We start from the raw sequence: 18,621 nt of genomic DNA, 5'->3' as shown, positions 1-18,621 counted from the left end.
AAAGTTGATGGTAGAATTGACCTGGTAGTTAAACCATGTCGACCTAAGGAAGAGAATGTGAATGCACCTTGATAATTTTATTTTTTGATGAGTCTCAATTTTGTCTGACCCTCTGGTCTGGTTTAGCATCAAACCTGAGGTGTGCTGCTCCTCGCCCTTGCTGCAAGGTGTGTTTGGGACATACGGTGTGGGCAACAGTTGTATATGGTGAATTGTGAGGGTCTGGGGAGCTGTCTAGGGGTGAGAAATCCACTCCATGTTTGGCAATGCAATAATACAGGGTTTGGTTGGAGTGTGGTTGGAGGAATTTAGTAATAATGGAAACACAGAAAACAAAGGTAGGAAGGAACCTCTGCAGGTCTGTGTGTTAGTGACGATGGTAAGGACCTCTTGCTGCTTAGGACTGATGCTGCTGAGAAGACTGTGGGGTCTGGGAGCAAGGCCACAGATTCTGTGTGAGGGGGAAGAGCAGGTCTCTAAATCTGGGTGTTGTGTTTTTTACTGGGTATCAACAAGCTGGACCTGAAGAGCCCACAGCAGCCAGTGGGAGGGAGCAACGGGCTGGGAAGGTCTTTGCCTGGCAGTACATCTCTGGGCCTGCATTGTGGCCCTGGTGTTCCTTGGTGATCAGCATGCCAAGGACTCAACCTTGTGCAAAGGACCCGAGGGTCTCTCACCAGCCTCTTGCCCAGAACAAGCTGCCTGTCTGGCTCACAAACACTCCTCATCGCCTGCTAAAATAGCAGGCAGCAGGGGAAGTGGAAGGGGAGGTGCTGGTAAGAGTTCCTACACAGGGCCATATCAACCAGGACTGTCAGGGTTGTGTGCCTGGGATGGCCTGACGTGACGTCTGGGTAGTGCCCAGCCCCGTGGAGACACGATCCACATCCAGAGCTCCTCGAGTGATGCACACAAACAGCAGTGGTTTAACGGGGAGTTACCGAGCGGAGCGACCCAAGGGCCCCTTGTCACTGCACATGAATGGAGTCTCACGGATGACAATTCATAAATTCTGAGTTATTTACTGCATGCAACCCGCCCCCGGCAGTAAATCTTATTTTCATTTACCTGAAGTTAATTTCTTTTCATGGGCAACACTGTTGTTTCTAAACCTTTCTGAAGACATATCAGTTTGTGAACTCGTAGCTAATGGACGGTTTGGATGGGTGCCAAGACATCAGGAAGTCGGTTGTGCCCATTCTGACTAAGCTTGAAAAAAAAGTCGGTGTTTAGCAATGCTATCCAAAGGCAAGTAGAAAGATGAAGCTACAGACAAGCAGGAAGAAAATACCCTCTCCCACTCTGGTGTGGCCGATGTGATTGATCCAGAGAGGAGGTGTGCAGGAAGTCGGAGAGGTTATTGTGTAAAAGCAGGACACCCTCCAGCAAGGTGTAGTGAACTGGGAAAACAAATTGGACAAATCAGTGTGGTACATCGATGCCACAAGTCAGCAAGGGGTTAAGACTTCAGGCTCAACGACTCAGAATGTATTTTGTTGTACAGTTGTATCTGTAGAAAAACGTCTTCCTTGATTATCAGCTTGCTTTGCTCCTGTTAAAGTCAAGGGCTGTATTCCTATGGACTGCAGTAGGAAAGGGCAATAACTTCTATATTCAAACAATTTTATCTGGAAACTGAAGGTATAAGGAGATTTAAAAATTTAAAGGCCTTGTTCTTTGGTCTTTTACACCCATAAATTGCCATGTAACAAAAACAAGGCTGTACCTGTGATGCCTGCAGACTGCAGGCAACGCTTCTTTAAACTTTGTTCTCTGAAATAATACATTTTGCAAGATCTGTTTCGTTCTCTATGGTAAAAGCAATTTGTTGCAAGCACGGCCACTCTGCTTTAAGGAGCTAAATGGGCTGAGTGTAGCTGTCTGACTGATGCACTCCGGGCATAACCGGGTCTGCTGACAATGTCAGGAGATAAGAGAAGAAAGGCAAACCACTTGTGCTCTCTACCCCTGCGGATAAAGCAGGACACGGTGAACCCATTTTGTCCTCAACAGAAATGCAGACTTCAAGCAAATTGCTTGGTGTGTGTTTTTCTGCTTTTTTTTCTAAAAGAAAATCTTCAGCGGTTTGCTGCTCAGATGTTTACAGTGTTATATACCATCATCTTTTCAGTAGTTGCACTGAAACCTCTCTGTTTCAAGTGTAACCAAGTGTGAATTAAAAGCCAGAAGCGCATGAATAGACCCTGTATCTAGAAAGATACGATTTTTGATACACCACAAGCAGCAAAGTAGACTTCTGTCAGTGGAGTTCCTTGTAATACAGCTACTCGTGGTTCCAGTACAGACCTAAGTGGATCAAAAAACAAATTAGGTAGATGTTAAGGGCTCTAACAGAGATACAGTGACCATGAAGTATGAGTGATTTTCTCCAACCCTACCTAGAAACCCTGCTAGTTTGAGTTGTTGTGTGGCGTGTCACGTCCTGTATGGTGAAATTCTTTGTCTAGCTTGGAGACGTAGCTGAAAGGACAAACCTGACCAAGTATCACTGCTCAAATTTATACAGCCTCTCCTCTGTCCTGGGAAAATTAAATTGGCTCCTAAGGAATCGCTGAGCCTGAGCTTGTGCACCCTGCTGGGTCCTACCACTTTGGAGGCACATCCTGGGGGTCTGCTCAGCCTCCCTGCTCTGCCAGAGGAGAGAGTTGCCACGGGGCAGCTCTGCCAGAGGAGAGAGTTGCCACGGGGCAGCCTTGCCCAAGGGGTTTCCATCTGTCAAGCAGTACAAATGCATTTCACCATTTCTGAGAATTCAGCAGTGAAGTCATTAGAGGGGGTTTCACCCCTTTTCGTGTGGCCTTGCAGTCATTGTTTCAAACGAGCTCAGCCCTGAGTCATGTAGGATTTCTTCAGAGTGTTTGTGTCCCAGTGACCTGGCAGGCATGTGGGTGTTGTTCTGGGGATGGTGCAATGAAACTATTTCCATGCTCCCGCTGCTGTGTGTACTAAAGTTGTATCCTGAGGCCACAAACTCAGTGGAGACCCGCCTCATTGCAGGCACTGTCCCAGCAAGTGGTAAATTAGTAGTGTTTTTTTTTTTTCCAGAAGTGGTTATAATAAGGAAGGATAAGAGAAAGGGGAATGTGTAATTTTCCTGTTATAGATGGAAAAAGGAGGAGAATACTTCTCTTGTTACAACTGTCTTAGTGGAAATAATTCTTATATTGATGGCATGGGTTGCACTGATAGAAAGTGTTTGTACCACTTCAGCTCGTTCTCCTTCCAGGGCAAGAAAAGGTACAGCAGCAGAGAGACTCTAAATGCAGGTGAGGGTTGTGCTGAATGAGATGAACCTCTGTTGAAAAAGTGCACTTTATCATCTGAAGAGATGGCCCAAAATGCCTTTCCCAACCCACGCAGAAAGGTCTCCTAACCCACTTCTGCCTTTCCCTGCTAGCTGACAAGTTTCACTGGGCTCAGTTGTTACACCAAAGTAAATTAAAGCTAAAGAAAACACAACAGCAGGGAAAAGTCCCGTCATCTCACAGCACGTCTCCCCTGCAGAGAGATATTTTCGACAATTCTGCTTCTTTTTTTTCCTAATTAGAAGTAATGATGTGTTTTTCGGGTCAAGAAGACCTCCTTTGCTGTGAAATATTAGGCTGATTTTGACAGTGTAGCTAAAAATAGGCATGTGCACACACGTGTGTCTGCATGCACATGCACCAGCGGGAATAAACACGTAGTGCTTTTCCCTTAATTATAAACACACTTTCCTCGGGGGGTGGGGGAGCGCCTTTGCCTCCAGTTAATTGTTTTTCAAGTAAATAGAGAGAAGGAGTTTTCTGAAGAACAGATGGGCTGGAATGAGGAATAGAAATATTTTCAGTCAGAGAGGGGCCAGATGATGTCATAAGCCACAGGAACAAAGTTCAGTTATTTTATGCTCTCATCCAGACCTCAGAGCGAAAATGCCTCTGTTGGTAATTTCAGATTCATCTGCTTTTGAAGGCTGGCTCTGGCTTTGAATGCTATTATAATATACACAGAGCTAAACTGAGCAAACAGCAATTGAGCAATGATGGAAGAATATATTTGTCAGCACTGGAAGCATTTGGGTAGTGTTTGCACTGCAGATGATAGGCCAGAGATGCATTTGGTTATTCTGCAGGAAAAAGGGTGTACCTTGAATAACCTTAATGGATGTCCTCAAAATTTGCCTCTGCCTGGCTGAAGTTGGCTTCTGAGGGCTCAATAGCTGCTCACAAACACTTCTGCGAGTCTGGCTAGCTCTTACACTGTGACTAAACTCTCTCCTGCTCCATTTACCTGCATAGCTCCTACTGTGGGGGCTTGTAGGTGTGTGTGTGTGTCCCTTGGGATGTTGGTTATTATCATTGTACCCTCTGAGAGAACTGCTAATGAAGCACTTGCTGTTATCCTGAGTCATAGACTATTCATGCGAGGTTGAGTGTCAGCAGACTTGAATTGCATTCCACTAGGCAGAAAAGAGTCTTGTGCAAGGCCAAGACAGGAGAAGGAGGAGGAGCAGGGTCCGATGGAGACCCTGCTCAGGAATCCAGTGCAATTTGATACCTCCAGTGATGAAGAATGACTGTGAAAGTTAAAATTATGGTCATTGGAGCTGTTGGTGATGATCACTTCGCACCAAGCTGGCTGGGCAGCAGCTCCTGAGGGAGCTGAAGCAGGTTTTGCTTTTCAGTTCAGAGCCATGGAGCTGGGATGTGACTATGAAGTGCTGCTGTCCCAGAGCTGGCTCAGAGGAGCACAGTAGCAATGTTGCAATGGAAAGATGCTGTAGGAAGTGCAGAAACTCTTGCAGTTGGTCCAAGTGTTGAGATTTTGCTAGCTGTGTGTGCAGAGAAAGGTGGGGAAAGTGTGTGTGAAAATCACCTGGTGGCTCTGACTAACTGGTGAAGAAAATGAGGATTGGAAATGCTGCAAAGAATGATAGGGAAGACCGTGTACGAATGAGGGGCTTGGGGGTAGTCACATACCTGTGGAAATGTTCTCCCTGCCTCTACAAAGCTACTTTTCAGGAGTCAATTAACTTATATGTCAGCTGGAACAAAACTCTTGCTGTTTGTTTCACTATTGATCAAATTGGTCCCAGTTGTTTGTGCAGCACTATGCGCTAGTCCTGGTTACATTCTGGTTAACTCCCTTCAGAGACACCAGTGATGCCCATGAATCAAGCAGAACAATTTATTCACCAAGAGGAGCCTAATGGATGGTTTGGACAACTTCCAAAAGTGCAGCTCTCCCTGCCTGAACAGCCTGAAACGTTTCAGCACTTGAGAACAAAATCCAGAGATGGGCATGGCTGAGAGCCTCACACAAAACTGATGGACAAAGATTGCTTTTTCCTCTCTCTGCTTCCTCGGTCTCTCAGGGAGAGTTGACTCCTAGGAGGGAAGGGTTTGGGAATCCAAATCCAGTCCAAATGCCATTGCCCCAAATGCATGGCTTTACCTTCTACATGTCAAAGGTTGAGCTCCAAAAAGTTTCCGAAAACTATTGTGATGCCTTACAGGTGTCCCAGGTCCCTACATGGCTTTAATTAGTGTTTATTTGAATTAGCCTGTCCTAAAGTGACAGTGAAGTGAGAATGAGATCTGAAAAAAATCAGAATGTAAGACAATTTGAGACGCAGCAAAAGGAAGGTTTTGATTGATACAGGGTGGTTTTAGCTGTGGTTACAAACAAACAAACAAACAAAAAAAGTTCAGTCCAGTAAAGATGAGCTTGAAAACGTACTTTTGAGGGGTTTAGGGTAAGGTGGGTTGACCCTATCCAGCAGCTGAACACTTACCTGATCGCTTGTTTGTTCCCTCCCCTCCCAGGGAGAGTGAGCAGAGGATTGGAAGAGCAAAAGTGAGAAAAACTCCTGGGTCAAAATAAAGACATTTTAGTAACTGAAGGACAACAAAGGTGGGAGGGGAGTAAGTGCTGTAAGTGCTGCAAAGGCAGTCATCCACCACCTCCCATGAGGCTGATGCCCAGCCAGTCTCTGAGCAACAGCTACCCTGGAAAGACTAACCCTCCCTTTGGTCCCACCTGAATCCCCTCCCAGCCTGCTCCCTGGGCAGTGGAATGAGGAGCAAGGAAGGTCAATGCTCTGTGAGCACTGTTCAGCAGGAACCAGAACACTGGTGTGTTATCAACACTGATCAAGTCACAAATCTAAAACACAGCACCATACGGGCTGCTAGGGAGGGAATTAACTCCATCCCAGACGTGTCCTGTGCAGGGGGTTTTGGAAGGGAGAGGGCTTTGTCAGGCGTGTCTCTTTAGACGTCAACAGAGGCTGGGGAGCAGAACAAAGAGGCTACATAATGCTTCCCAAAGGGGCAGTAGGAAGGCACTATTAGCTGTAGGCCTGGAGAAAAAGCCAGATTTGACAATTCCAGCAGTGTTTTTGTTTGGTGGTAGTCACCCAGGATGCACGGCACAAAACAGGAGATAGAAAACCAATACATTAGTTCATGAGTTAAGGGGATGGAGTACATTTGGGCAGTGGCAGTAGCACTCACTTCTCTTTGCACTGCTGTTCTGCCCAAAGAGAGTAATGCTTTGTAGGGGAAGGTGGCCTGGTGTTGTCTAAGGTCCTGCAAGCGGGTTATTTCCTATGGAGCCCAGTTTTCATCTGGGAGGGTTGGCTGAGGGAATGTCAATTTAAGAGGCTGTTTGTGACCATGTTGCCTTTCTGGCAGCACAGCCTGAGTTTGGATGATGGATGCATTCTCAGGGGCATAGTATGTGAGAATGCTGGACAGCAAAGCAACACAGAGCTGTGGTTTCTTCACTTGATGCTGTTAGGAGAGGTCGTGCTGTGAGCGAAGAGAGAGCTTGAAAATTTACTTAGCCAAAGGACAGAAAGTTTCTTCTGTGTCTACTCTGTGCCATAACCATTGATCTGTGAGTTAGTGCTGGCTGGTGGGGGAGTCTCTCATCTTAGAGCCTGTCATAATTGGATGCTTATGGTCACTTCTCCTTGCATAATTTTGTTAGGAAAATGCCAAATGGGGACCAGGTGCTTCCAAACCAGTAAATAGCAGTGATGGTTGTGTGACATTGCAGTGGGACAATGTGCTGAAGTGGAGAAATCTTTAACCAGACATTGTAAAGGCTCCTTAGAAGCCAAGGTGTTTCTGTTGCTCCATCCTTTGGCTGCTGACAGAAGGGACCCTCATGTGCTAAGTGCAAATTCCTCAGATGGAGACAGACAGCATCAGCAGAAGTGCACACAAGCAGAAAATACAGGAGAAAAGGCAGGTATGTGGTATGAAGGTTTGAATATCTGCCAAGGAGCCAATGTATGCATTTAATCACTCGGGGGAGTCCCAGAGCCTGTGTGGTACAGTGAGGGTCCCTCGAGATGGAGGCATTACAGCCTGTAAGAAATGTTCCTGTTTACTCCCACTGATGCTTTATGTAACAATCCTCCTCTGCCCGTGACTGCTTGTCAGATCTGAAATAACTTTCCTTCTGATGGATGTCTTCATGCTGAAGGGGAATTGTTGGGATTTTCAGTATGAAATGGCCAGCAGCAAGAACAGTTACTCTCTCTGTGCTGTCTTCTAGAAGAGTATGGATGCTTGAAGGTGGATGATAAAGATCCAGCCACTGAGCACTGCTTTTATTTTTCCTGGATGTTTCTTTACCTGAAGTAGAATTATGAAAACAAGAATCTTTTCCTTTGGGAGACTGAGATCAGTCAGATGTTTCCAGGGGTTTTTGCATTAAAATACAAAGTACAAATCCTATCATAATAATAATCTTGGCTGCTCTCTTTACATGGCATTTTCCAACTTCTTCGCTCTGTTGTTTTTCCATTAAGCTGTTGAAGGAAATGCTGTTTGTGGTAGGAAGATGATGCAAAGTAAAATGTCCAAGTGTGTCCATTGTATTGAGGAATTGATGATTATACTCCAGCCACCCCCACCCTACACCTCAAATCAACCACTTGTGTAGCAGCCTCAAAGGGAGGAATATTTAAATTGCCTTGAACCTTTTAAAAAATAAACCCCCTTTCAGTCCCTATCTGCAGACAATGCTGTATATATTTTCCTCTTTTTGTGAGAAGTGGAAGGGGCAGCACTTTCAGTGATCCAGGGGACCCACTGTGTTGTGGGACAGGATGTGAAAATTCCAGCAGTATCTTACAACAATTCAAGGTGTCAGCAACCAAATTCCCATCAGGAAAGCTACTTTGAGGATGCAGCAAACTAATCTGTCAGAACTTGCTGAGTTCATGGTTCAGCTCACATTTAATGTACAGCAAAGTTTGTGGTAAACACATAGGCTCTGAATATTTTCAAATTTTCTACCTTGCTCTGAGATTTACCTGCACAAAACTCTCCCTGAATTATTTATCTCCTTTGACTGTTCAGTAGGGGAAGAGAAGCGTCAGGTAAAACTTGACCTTACTTAGAAGAACTCTAATTTTTTATGTCCTTTTTATGGACTGCTGCTGCCAATGGCTTTCGCTCACTTTGCGGTTGTGGGTCGCAGTGCCTGCTGCTGCTGTGTGCTCAGCTGGGCTAATACCACATGCCATATTCCATGAATATATTCCCTTGATCAGAAATCTGAATTTTTTTCAGCTGTGTTTATTTGTCTCTTCATCTGCCTTCTCTCCATCCATTCACCAAACCCCCAGTAAGACTTATTACTTGCTTTTTCTTGAGTCTAACATGGTTTGAAAATGCAGTTGCTTTTCATTTTATGCATGTGAGCAGACTTCTGAAAGTCTCCTCTGTTTTCACCCCCCTTCCTTGTGTCTTCCCAGTAAGCTGTTTTGAGATGTGTCAAGGGATAATCCTGAGTTGCATTCATCTATTCCAGAAAATGTGAGGTCTTGGCTATACCATGAACACCTGCCCAAAATAGGACACCAAAGGTTGCTACACCCAACAAATGCTTCCACATCTGGACATAGATGTGCTTTGTACAGCCAGAATGTAAAGGGAAAAAATATACCTTTTTGCAGACACAAACGTACAGCACAACACGAATCATCTTCGTTTAAAAAAAAAAAGTGAGGGGGTATTTTACTGGTTTAGCCATATCTATACATGGGATTGTTTCCAGCACGGCTCTGTCAGTGCAGGATCACACCTCTTCATATCCCTGCCTTGCAGAACTATGCTGGCAGAAATGCTTGTATGTACATCACCAGTTGTTGCCTGATTTTTCTCTTTAAAAGGACTCTGCTGATGGGAAACAGGGAGAGCGAGAGACCTGGTGTGAATTCCTCTGCTTCACCCACGGAATAGCTCCCGTGGGAGAGGAGAGACTAACAAATGGGGTGTGAGTTTGAGATACTGGTCCCCTGACAAAAGCACACATCAGCTGAAATGGTGTGAATCCAGGCTGCTCTTGTCTCCCTGATATTGTCTCACATGATTCTCCTTACAGCTGGAGCACAGCCACACATGTTTGCTCCTCGGTGGGAGAAGAGAGATGTTGTGTGGTCCCAGCTCTCTAGGTCAGTCCTGAAATTCATCCTTGCTTCAAGGCTACACTGGCTGTTTCAGGCTTGCTGGTGGCCCACCTGGCTTTCTTGAATTTAGCAGAATCAAAGAAATCACCTGCAGGATCACTCGGTGACACGGTTTCCTGTGGAAAAATTGTCTTGGTTTAAGCTTGTTTTGGATACACATTAATTTGGCATATATTCTTCTAATGTGTTTATGGTCGTGCTGAGGTAATCCTACACCGAGTGCAGGATGAGGCCCACTCCTGCCCCATATAGCTCAGTCAGGAACAACACTCGGTGGATCGTTGATGCAGGATTGAAAGTATTAGCAAAGTAGTCCGGTTTTCCAACGTTCTTCACCACACAGACAAATTCATGGTGTTACCAAAGTCCCTCTTACCCTCCTTCACATCCTCCTGCGTGGGCCATTTTCTCTGCAGTGGATGAGCTGGGAGGTGGTTGTCCATGCCACCTTCACAGGAGACATTTTTCTGCTGGCATCTCCCAGATTCAGCCCCTGAGCACCAGGGTCATTTAGTCCCAGATGCGTCTTCTCATTATCCACACAAATATATAAACCTTTTCTTTGATTCTGCCAGGATCCTGATGCCAGAGAAGCTTTGTTGCAGCCGTTTCTGCAGTTAGAGAATGCACCCCATGGAAAGCCATTTTAGCTGGTTTCTTTGACATGACAAAATGTTCCCCAAAACCTCCTATTCTCAACTGGTCAAATGCTGTGTAAGGTCAGTGTACTCAACTCATATCTCAGGTTTCATTGCACAAGTTTTGTGTTCAATTAACTGCAGTTTGGATGCCTGTAAAATTCCCAATATGCAAATGCCCTAAATTTGGCAAAATTGGACTGGAAATCTCATTAGAGTAGGCTTTTATGTGCTGTATCCCTGACTTCCCTTCCAAATAAGCTGTCTTCAAAATACTTTATAGTAATTCTCTTGGGATTTTTGATTTCCTATTCTTGCCTTTCCCTGGAACAGAAGAAAAAAACAAGAAAAAATATGCTGAAAAATTACCAATGCAAAAATAATTTGCATATGTGAATTTTTTTCCAACCTCTTGTGCAAGGTTTGCTTCAGATCAAAGTTCAGGTCATTCCCCACTGCCTGAGGTTTTTTATTTTCCATGGTTACGGCACAGAGTATGATGGAACTAGTATGAAGTGATGCCAGTGCCTGTTTGGACAATACTTGGATCCATAAAAATGTGCTCAGTGTTTTCCAAGTATAAAAAGCCAAGAGAAACCACCTTGAGGTACCATGTGATGTTATTTGCTTTGACCCAGGATAGCTAAAATGAAAGACCTCTCTGAACACAGGGTGTTCAAAACCATCCCACTTTTTTGCATGTGTGTGTGAGGAAGGAAATGTGGTGTTTACAGGGGCACGCTGAGCTTCAGCTCCTGTGTTTGCCTCTGTGTGTCTGTGTGTCCAGACAGAATTTCCTGAGTGAAATGGGTTTGATTGCTCTAGTCCAGCTTTTAAAGATGGGCAAACAGAGAGCTCTTCTCCCAAATTACACAAATGGAACCTTTTGTTAGAAATGTCACTAAGCAGGGCAAAGGCTGGGAGGCTCCTTTCAGACAGGTTCACTCATCCAGAAAAGTCTCCTAGGTTAAGTTTTGGGGGGAGAGGAGAGGGGGCTGTCAGAGCCCTGTGAGGTGCTGCTGCAGCTGGTTGTTCAACCACAGTGTGTGTACTTTGAATATAAAAATTAAATGGAGCTGCAGTTATTTCTAACTTTTCGTGTGTGCGAGGCTCCTGAGCACCTCTGCAGTTTGGGACAGTTAGAGGCCAGATCACAGGTACCAGTACTGAGGAGCAGAGCTCAGCTGCATTGAAACTCAGTGTTGCTACGCATTCTATCTTGCCTAAAATAGGGATAAATCTAATTTTTTCTGCCTGCTTTCCTTGGGTCGGTGTTGTGAGATCTGTGAATGGTGAGCACTTGGAATCAGCACTTTGTGCAAATACTCAGCTGATATGCTGGGGAGCTCTTAGCTGATGGACAGCCACTGAAAATTAGATGCTCCTGCTCACCCTCTGTGCACCCTGGGAGCTCAAATCTGAGTGTGAGTGCAGCTTTCACCTTTGGTGTGTAAGAACAAACTCTGTTCTTGTTGCACTGGCTCTCTGACCACACCAACTGCCCTCAGAGCCTCTCTTGGCTCTGCATTACTGCATCTGCACATTTCAGTGTTGTGCAGATACCTACAAATTGCAGGTGGACACCTGTGTACAGAAGAATATCCCTGTCTGTCCAGGTTATCCTAACCCCAGTCTCAAATGAGAGATTATTCTTCCAGTTTAAATCTCATCATCTGTCCCCAGCTAGAGGAGGAACATCTTTCCTCCTTGGTGCAATCCTTTACAGGGTTGCTGACCCTCTCCCACCCTTGGTCCTGGGTTTAACCTGGCCTTGGTTGAACAGCCTGTTTTGGTCACACAGGTGGGTGTTCTTGGGCAGGGGGCAAGGCCTGAGCTCTTCCATCATTTCCAAGCGTGAACGTGTAACTCATTCTGTGTTCAGGGTGCTTGCTGTACCCGTCACTGAAGATTGAACCAATCCCAGCTGTGGCCTGGTGTAAAGAAAGGTGTCTAATGTAATTGCTGCTCCCTGCTGCTGGAATTACTCATCCTTAGTGTGCTGGGAATCACATCTGATGATGTTTTCCCTGTTTAATCGAGGGAATGTCATCCCTGCCACGGGAGGGGCTTCCCAGGCATCCATCTATGCTCTGCCTGCCTTGACATTGTCTCTTGCCTTGCATCCCCTTGTGACTGAATGAAATAGGGAGCATTTAAATGCAGGAGGAATATGGCTGTGGAATGGCAGGTCGCTCTTAGAGCAGTGGGGAGGTTTAGTTGGACTCAGTTTTCATCATTTAAATGAAAGAGGCATTAGATTGTTTGGTACAGAAGCCATTAATTACAGATTAGTGGCTCACTGGCCCAAACTCAAGGCTTTGCTGTCTGGTTTTTTACACCCTCAATCAAATATCTTGATACGCACCAGAAGGATAAGCCCTTGGCATTTAATTTAATTTTATATTATTTTATTCTTTTTATCACAAGATATGAGAGGTTCTGGTTTTAGACCTGGAGGGACCTTATTTACAATTGCTGCTTGTGATGCTGAGAACAGTCCCCAGGGCTGTCCGTGCCACCTGCGTGGGTTAATAGCTAAATTCAAACAGTGTCCTCTGCTGTCTGTGCACCAGGGCGTACTCTCAAGTGTTCATAGCTTTATTTTACAGCCACAATTTCTTCTAAACTTAGCAGTGCATACACTTTGTCAGGAACTGTTACCATGCCAAGTGTCAGGTTTCAAAGTATTGCCATTTTTGAGCTATTCCCTGCTTCTTTCCTTCTGTGTGTCTCCCTCGCATTGCACACAAAACTTTCCTTTTAATGTAGAAAATGATATTTTTTTCCACCCATTTGTAACTTGAAACATCTGAAGAGGTTTTGCTCCAAGTTTATATTTAAAAGAAATAATGAAAGCCAACGCTGGCAGAGAAAGCAGTGTGAAAAGTTGCAGCTCAGAAAATTCAGGAACATTATGGGCATTTGCCGAGGAGCAGGAAAATGGAAGTCCTTGCAGCCTGTCTTAGCAGGAGTCATGTGCACTGTTCAATAGGATTAAAGCTGCTGTAGCACAGAGTAGTACTGTTTGGGGAAATTAATGTGCTTTATAAAGTGACGAGCATTACTTGCTGGCAGTCCAGTCAGTTGTTGTGATCCAGCATCTTCAAAAGCACTGTGAAGGCTGAGTACTCATATATTTGAAGATCTAGCTGGGAGGGCTGTGCTGTGAGTTTCTGGCCTGTGAACAGTTACAAACATCTGGGCTTTCTTTGTACAAAAATCATCAAGTCAGAAGCCTTTTGGACAACTCCATCTGGTCTGGCAGAATCTTCCACCATTCCCTGACATCATGGGGTTTATTTACTGGCTGTCCCCCCTGAAGAAAACTGGTGTAATTTAGGCTGGGTCTAGGTTGTCTAGAGACTGGTAGGCTCAATTTCAACCTAGTTTACAGAGAACTACTCTTAATCCACATCTAGATGTAGCATAAATGCTTTTTGCTCTAGTTGAGGCACGGAGTTAGGTTTTGGTGACCTGGTGTGGCTGCTGGTCAAGGCATCGAGCTAGACTTTGATTTTCATCAGGAAATGAAGTTTCTTCACTTCAGTATTCCATGAGCCAGCTGCTGCCATCTCCTGCAGATTCTCCTCCCCTCCCACCCTGTCATCTGAAGGCCCCCAGCAGTCATGTTCTGAGTAATGACACTCGTGGGTTTCAAACTGTGCACGTCTCTTATGGATTTTGCTGGGCTCTAGCAAAAATTTGTTCTTTCAGCCATCACACAGTTGGCTACGTGGCAGAAAGTATGAGATCTGTAAGACAGGACTAGGAAGTAGCTTTTGGACTAGGACATGCAACATCTGCTTGCTCTTTATGTAACAGGAAGGGGTTTCAACTGTAATCCATAATTCTGGGACCAGGGCGACAACCTGTCTCCATAGCAGGACCCAGTATCTCACAGATGCAATGCTCCTGTGTTTGCTCCCAGTTTGTTTGACTCTGGAGATCTCAAACTTCTCAAATGATGTTCTTTAGTGCTGTTAGGTCTTGTAATTCAGAGTTACAGATTCATTTGCAGGTACAAGGATTTGAGGTGCTGCACAGTTAATACCGTCTGTGATGCCAACTACAGTGAGATGTGGCTCTGGATCAAAGCCAAAAGATGGCCAGTCTCCTCTTTGGGTATATTCTTGCCTGTTTCCAAATCCAAATGTTATGTCTGACTTGGAATTTTGTGATCAGGGAAATAAAAGTCTTAAGTCTGAACAGTGTAGGAACAGTAGGAATTTGTAAAAATGTAGAACTAGAGAAGGATCTAAACAGACCAAGTTGAAACTTATCCTTTTGTTTAAACAAAGCTTCAGCTGGGAAAGAGGTAGACCTTCTGGGACCAAATTGTAGGTTCAATGCCCTGAAAGGGATGATTCAACATTTCAACTTTAGGCCTGGCATGATTCATTTGGGTGCAACCCATCTATTATGCATGGGCATGAAAGATCCCGTGTAGTTTCCATAAAAATCATCTCCAGCTTGGGACTGTGTCAGTTTTTTGGCCATTGAAGTATCCGGGAATTTAAAAACAATCTGCTGATTTTCTTTAAACCAGCCTTGTTTGGTGTGTTTCTCAGTTTCGTGCTGCTCTGAGTTGTGCGTAGGCACTGTATTCAGGGGAAAAGAAAAAAAAAGGAAAAATCCAATGATATTATTGTTATCACTGAAGACAAATTCCTAGAAGCGGTGCCATGGTGTAGTAAACGCTGTGTAAACCCAGAGTAACAGAATGTTCTTTCATTTGCCACCTACCACAACACAAAGCTGCATTTTCAGGTGTGACTGCTGTCGTGCACCATACACAGCGTGCAGCTCCTGCGGCAGCCCCATGAAACGCTGCACCTTGTTATTCCCGAGCTTGAATCCCTGGGACACGCCGGGTTAGGCACAGGAGGTGTCTTTGTGGCTTGGTGTCCGCAAATGGCCCCGTTTGCTTTGGCCTGGCTGCCCATGGACATCTGCCTCTTGCTAATTACGCTCAGATTAAAAGGTGATCACCCAGCTACTTATCTTTGCAGCCCAGGTGGTGGTGCCAGGCGGTGTGTGTTTAACATGCCCAAGAGCCAGGAGCCTCTCATCCCACACCAGTCACCCTTGGTCACCGTGCCCACCACACAGCTCTATTTCTACTCATTAAATAGACTTAATAAATAAATAGCACCTTCTAAATGTGTAGGCGGGTTGTCTAGCACAGCGCTGGCCCTTCCAAAAGCTCTCTGAAGCCAAAACTGTCTGTTCAGCGGGGCCAGGATTTATCATTAGGGCCGTACGGGCTAGAAAGCGTGTTTGTGGCTGGCGTGCCAGCCTGCTTGAATAGCCCGCAGTGTAATCTCCCTCCTTCCTTGGTGGGAGGAGCTGCCAAAAATAGCAAGCCAAGAATTTGTCCATGTTATTTCTGGGATTGCACCAGGAATTGACATCAGGAGGAGAGGAGAGGAGAGAGAAAGTGAGCAGTGTGAGAAGTTTGGGGTCCGTGGTTGTTTGGGTTTGCAGGCTGCCTTGGGGCTGTGGGGAAGAGTCTGGTAGCCATCTCCTGTATGTGCCCACTCCCACGTTCGAGACTCTCCCCAGGCCCTGAGTGACTTGAACAAGGTTACTTGCGTCTCTGCTCTCTGTTAAGACAAACCTGCTTGGCCCAAGGCACTGGGCAGAGACAGGGAGTCTGTTTTGTGGTCCCATGGAGCAGTAATGGCCCTCCAACAGCCCCGGGGCTGGGGAAGGAGTGAAGTGTTAGTTCCTGTGGCTGAAGAGGCATGAATGAACCCCAGCTGAATAAGCCTTCACAAAAGCCTGTGAATTGAGCTGTGACTTCTCTGTGGAAAAGGCTTTTTGTACTATAGGAGATATCACTGCCCTGGACAGCTGGGTGGGATCCCAGGGGTGGGGATGGAGATGCTGATCATGCCTCTGCCACTGCTGTCCTGTCTAGACCCCGCTGGCCTTTGCACCATGGGGTTAATTCTGAGACCAACCTGAATAATCCTTCCAGCAGAAAAATTTTGCTTATTGCTAGTCAGCAAAAGAAAGAGTGAAGGTAATGCTGTGCTGGTCTTACCTGATGTTTTCTGTGCTATCTGCCCCTTCCTTTCTCCTCTCCTCTTTGCTTTCAGCATATAACCCTTGGCAGTGACATCAGTTAGCATCCTAGTCTTTGCCCACAGCAGCTCCTGTCAGCAGGACAGTGACTCTGCACCAGCCCTGGCACATGCCACTGCTTGCTCGGGAAAAGAGTAGGGGATGTATAGAAAGCTGAGGTTACCCTGGGCTGGATGACAGGACACAGGGAAAAGTAAGGTGTTCTTGTTGGAGAGAGAACTGAAAGGTGGTCATGGCAAGGAGGGAGGAATTTGGGCAGTGGTGTTGACAGTGTAGGAACGTGGTCTGCAAATGAGAGTGGTAAATCAGGCTTCGTTAGTGTTGCTGCTGAAATACCCACTTTGTCAGCCCAAATGGAGTCATACCAGTGTGTCATGTGCATCACAGAGAGGATCAGAGCCGCCTCTGTGCACCAACCAAAGATCTGTCTCCCTCCAACACAGGCTGTGGGCCAACTCTCTGGCCCGTGATGGAGCTAATTGGGTATCCGAGTCCTGGGTTCAGTGGCACTGGCCTCATAAGGGCCCATTTAGCTGCCTGACTTATCTCCAAATAGCTGTTTGTTCACTGCCTGTGGTTGCATTCACCATTATCTTTACTTAATAGTGCATCATGCTACAATGAAGAGGCTACTGAGTGTAAATCCTAGGGAATGAATAAATTTCTGTGTTGTCTGTTATGAGGCAGAAGGAGAAAGGGTTCAGTTGCAGCTCTGGTCTACCTTTGCTCCTCCAAAATTTGTCACACTCTCAAAGCTGGTCCATGTGCTGTATCAGTGGCACGCCCCTCCTGGGGGGAGGCACCAAGCTTTACCAATGCAGAGAAAATCAGAAATGTTTGTTCCCATTTGACTGTGGTGACTCAGGACATTATACTACATCCATTTTAGAAAAGGTCATATTTGAAACTTAACACTGCTGCTGCCATGATGGGAAATTCATCCTGCTTTGCAGAACTTAGAGTCTAACAGTGAAGCCAGGCAAAGGAGGGTGGTGATGGAGAAAGAGGAAAAGGTGAATGTAAAGGTTCCAAGAGGTAAAAGCACCTTCTCCAAGTCGTGTGTAAGTCAGCAAGCAAGACTGGGAGTATAAAATAGTTGGCCTTGTTCAGAGTTCTAGGTGAAAGTATTCTAGCCCAAATCTATCCTACCTACCCACAGAGGTTGTGGGTGTCCCACAGGCAAGGCTGGATGGGCCCCTGAGCAATCTGATGTAGTAGGTGGCATCCCTGCCCATGGCAGGGGTGTTGGAATGAGATGGTCTTTAAAGGTCCCTTCCAACTGAAACCATTTAATGATTCTTTGATGTTCTGGATAATGCCAGTTCCTCCTGAATCTTGTATTTCATCATAGTTAGTCCTGTTAGAATCAGACAAAGCAGCTTCAGAGGGGAACAGCCCTCACTGTAATTAAGAAGATCAGCATCTGACACTAATCCAGCAAAAATCAGTCCAGGCTGCAGCAGGTAACAGGAGCTGGGCATGATGATTTTGCCTGCACCTTCTTCCTGAAAAAGTCACTTTCACCTGTCATCCTCTTTTCTTTCCTCTACAAAGCAGAACTTGCAAAAGAAAACATTGAATACTTTTAATTCGAGGTAACATTGCAGGTCAAAATGTACGTGATCTTTATTTCACACTGTTTAGAATGACTTGAGCAAAGTATTCCAAAAGGAATTTTTTTTGGAGGAGAGCAGTCCTGGTACAACTCTACTGATTATTTGATCTTTTTTAAGATCTTCTGAAAATGGTAGCCTGTCCTTTCCACATTAAAAAGGGATGTCTTCAAGGCACCAACCAGCTCATTCAAGGGGAATACTCTTGCTTGGTTTTAACTCCTCCTCTGGTGTGGTATTTAAGGGGTCACGTGGAGATGCAGGACATTTCAACATCTTGAAAACAATGCAGTAGGCTTTAAAAATTCCCCAGAATTAATTACTGCAGTGAAAAAAAAAAATCATCACCATAAACCTATAACTGGGTCATCCACCAGTTACGGGAATAAAAGAATTGCAAGGCAGAACACGCCCCACACATTAAGCTCAGCAGGACTGTTCGAGTAACGTATTGCTGCCTTCCCATTACTGGCACACAACAGAAGCTGCTGTAGGTGGCCCAGCAAAATGTTTTCATACTTTTTAGATTCATGGGAACTTTTTTGTCTAAACTACACAATGGAACAGCTGCACTGTACAAAAAAGCCCAGTATCTCATCTAGGCGCAGCCTTGGAAAGCTGTACTGATTTTCTCTGGGGCAGTAAATGCCAGCCAGTCATTCCAAAACTTGAGAGATGTGGATGATCCACCAGTGTGCAGGATCCCAAACTCTAAAGCCAGGTGGAGAGGAGAGAATGCGGCAAGCTGTGGGCAGGGAGGGAATTTGGCTGCACAACTCTGTGGGATGCTTAAACT

The 18,621-nt window shown here is 45.4% G+C and overlaps 1 long non-coding RNA gene across 3 annotated transcripts in view; it reads left to right on the top strand.

Annotated features, from left to right (window-relative positions):
- LOC108499781 overlaps positions 1-18,621 on the top strand; it is a 227,722-nt gene that overhangs the window by 127,417 nt on the left and 81,684 nt on the right. The gene's annotated exons all lie outside the window — the stretch shown is intronic.

This window comes from Lepidothrix coronata, unplaced genomic scaffold (assembly GCF_001604755.1).
Source record: "Lepidothrix coronata isolate B3197 unplaced genomic scaffold, Lepidothrix_coronata-1.0 Scaffold78, whole genome shotgun sequence".
Lineage (NCBI taxonomy): Eukaryota > Metazoa > Chordata > Aves > Passeriformes > Pipridae > Lepidothrix > Lepidothrix coronata.
Note: the sequence above shows the minus strand (reverse complement) of the source record. Positions and strands in the feature narration are given on the sequence as shown.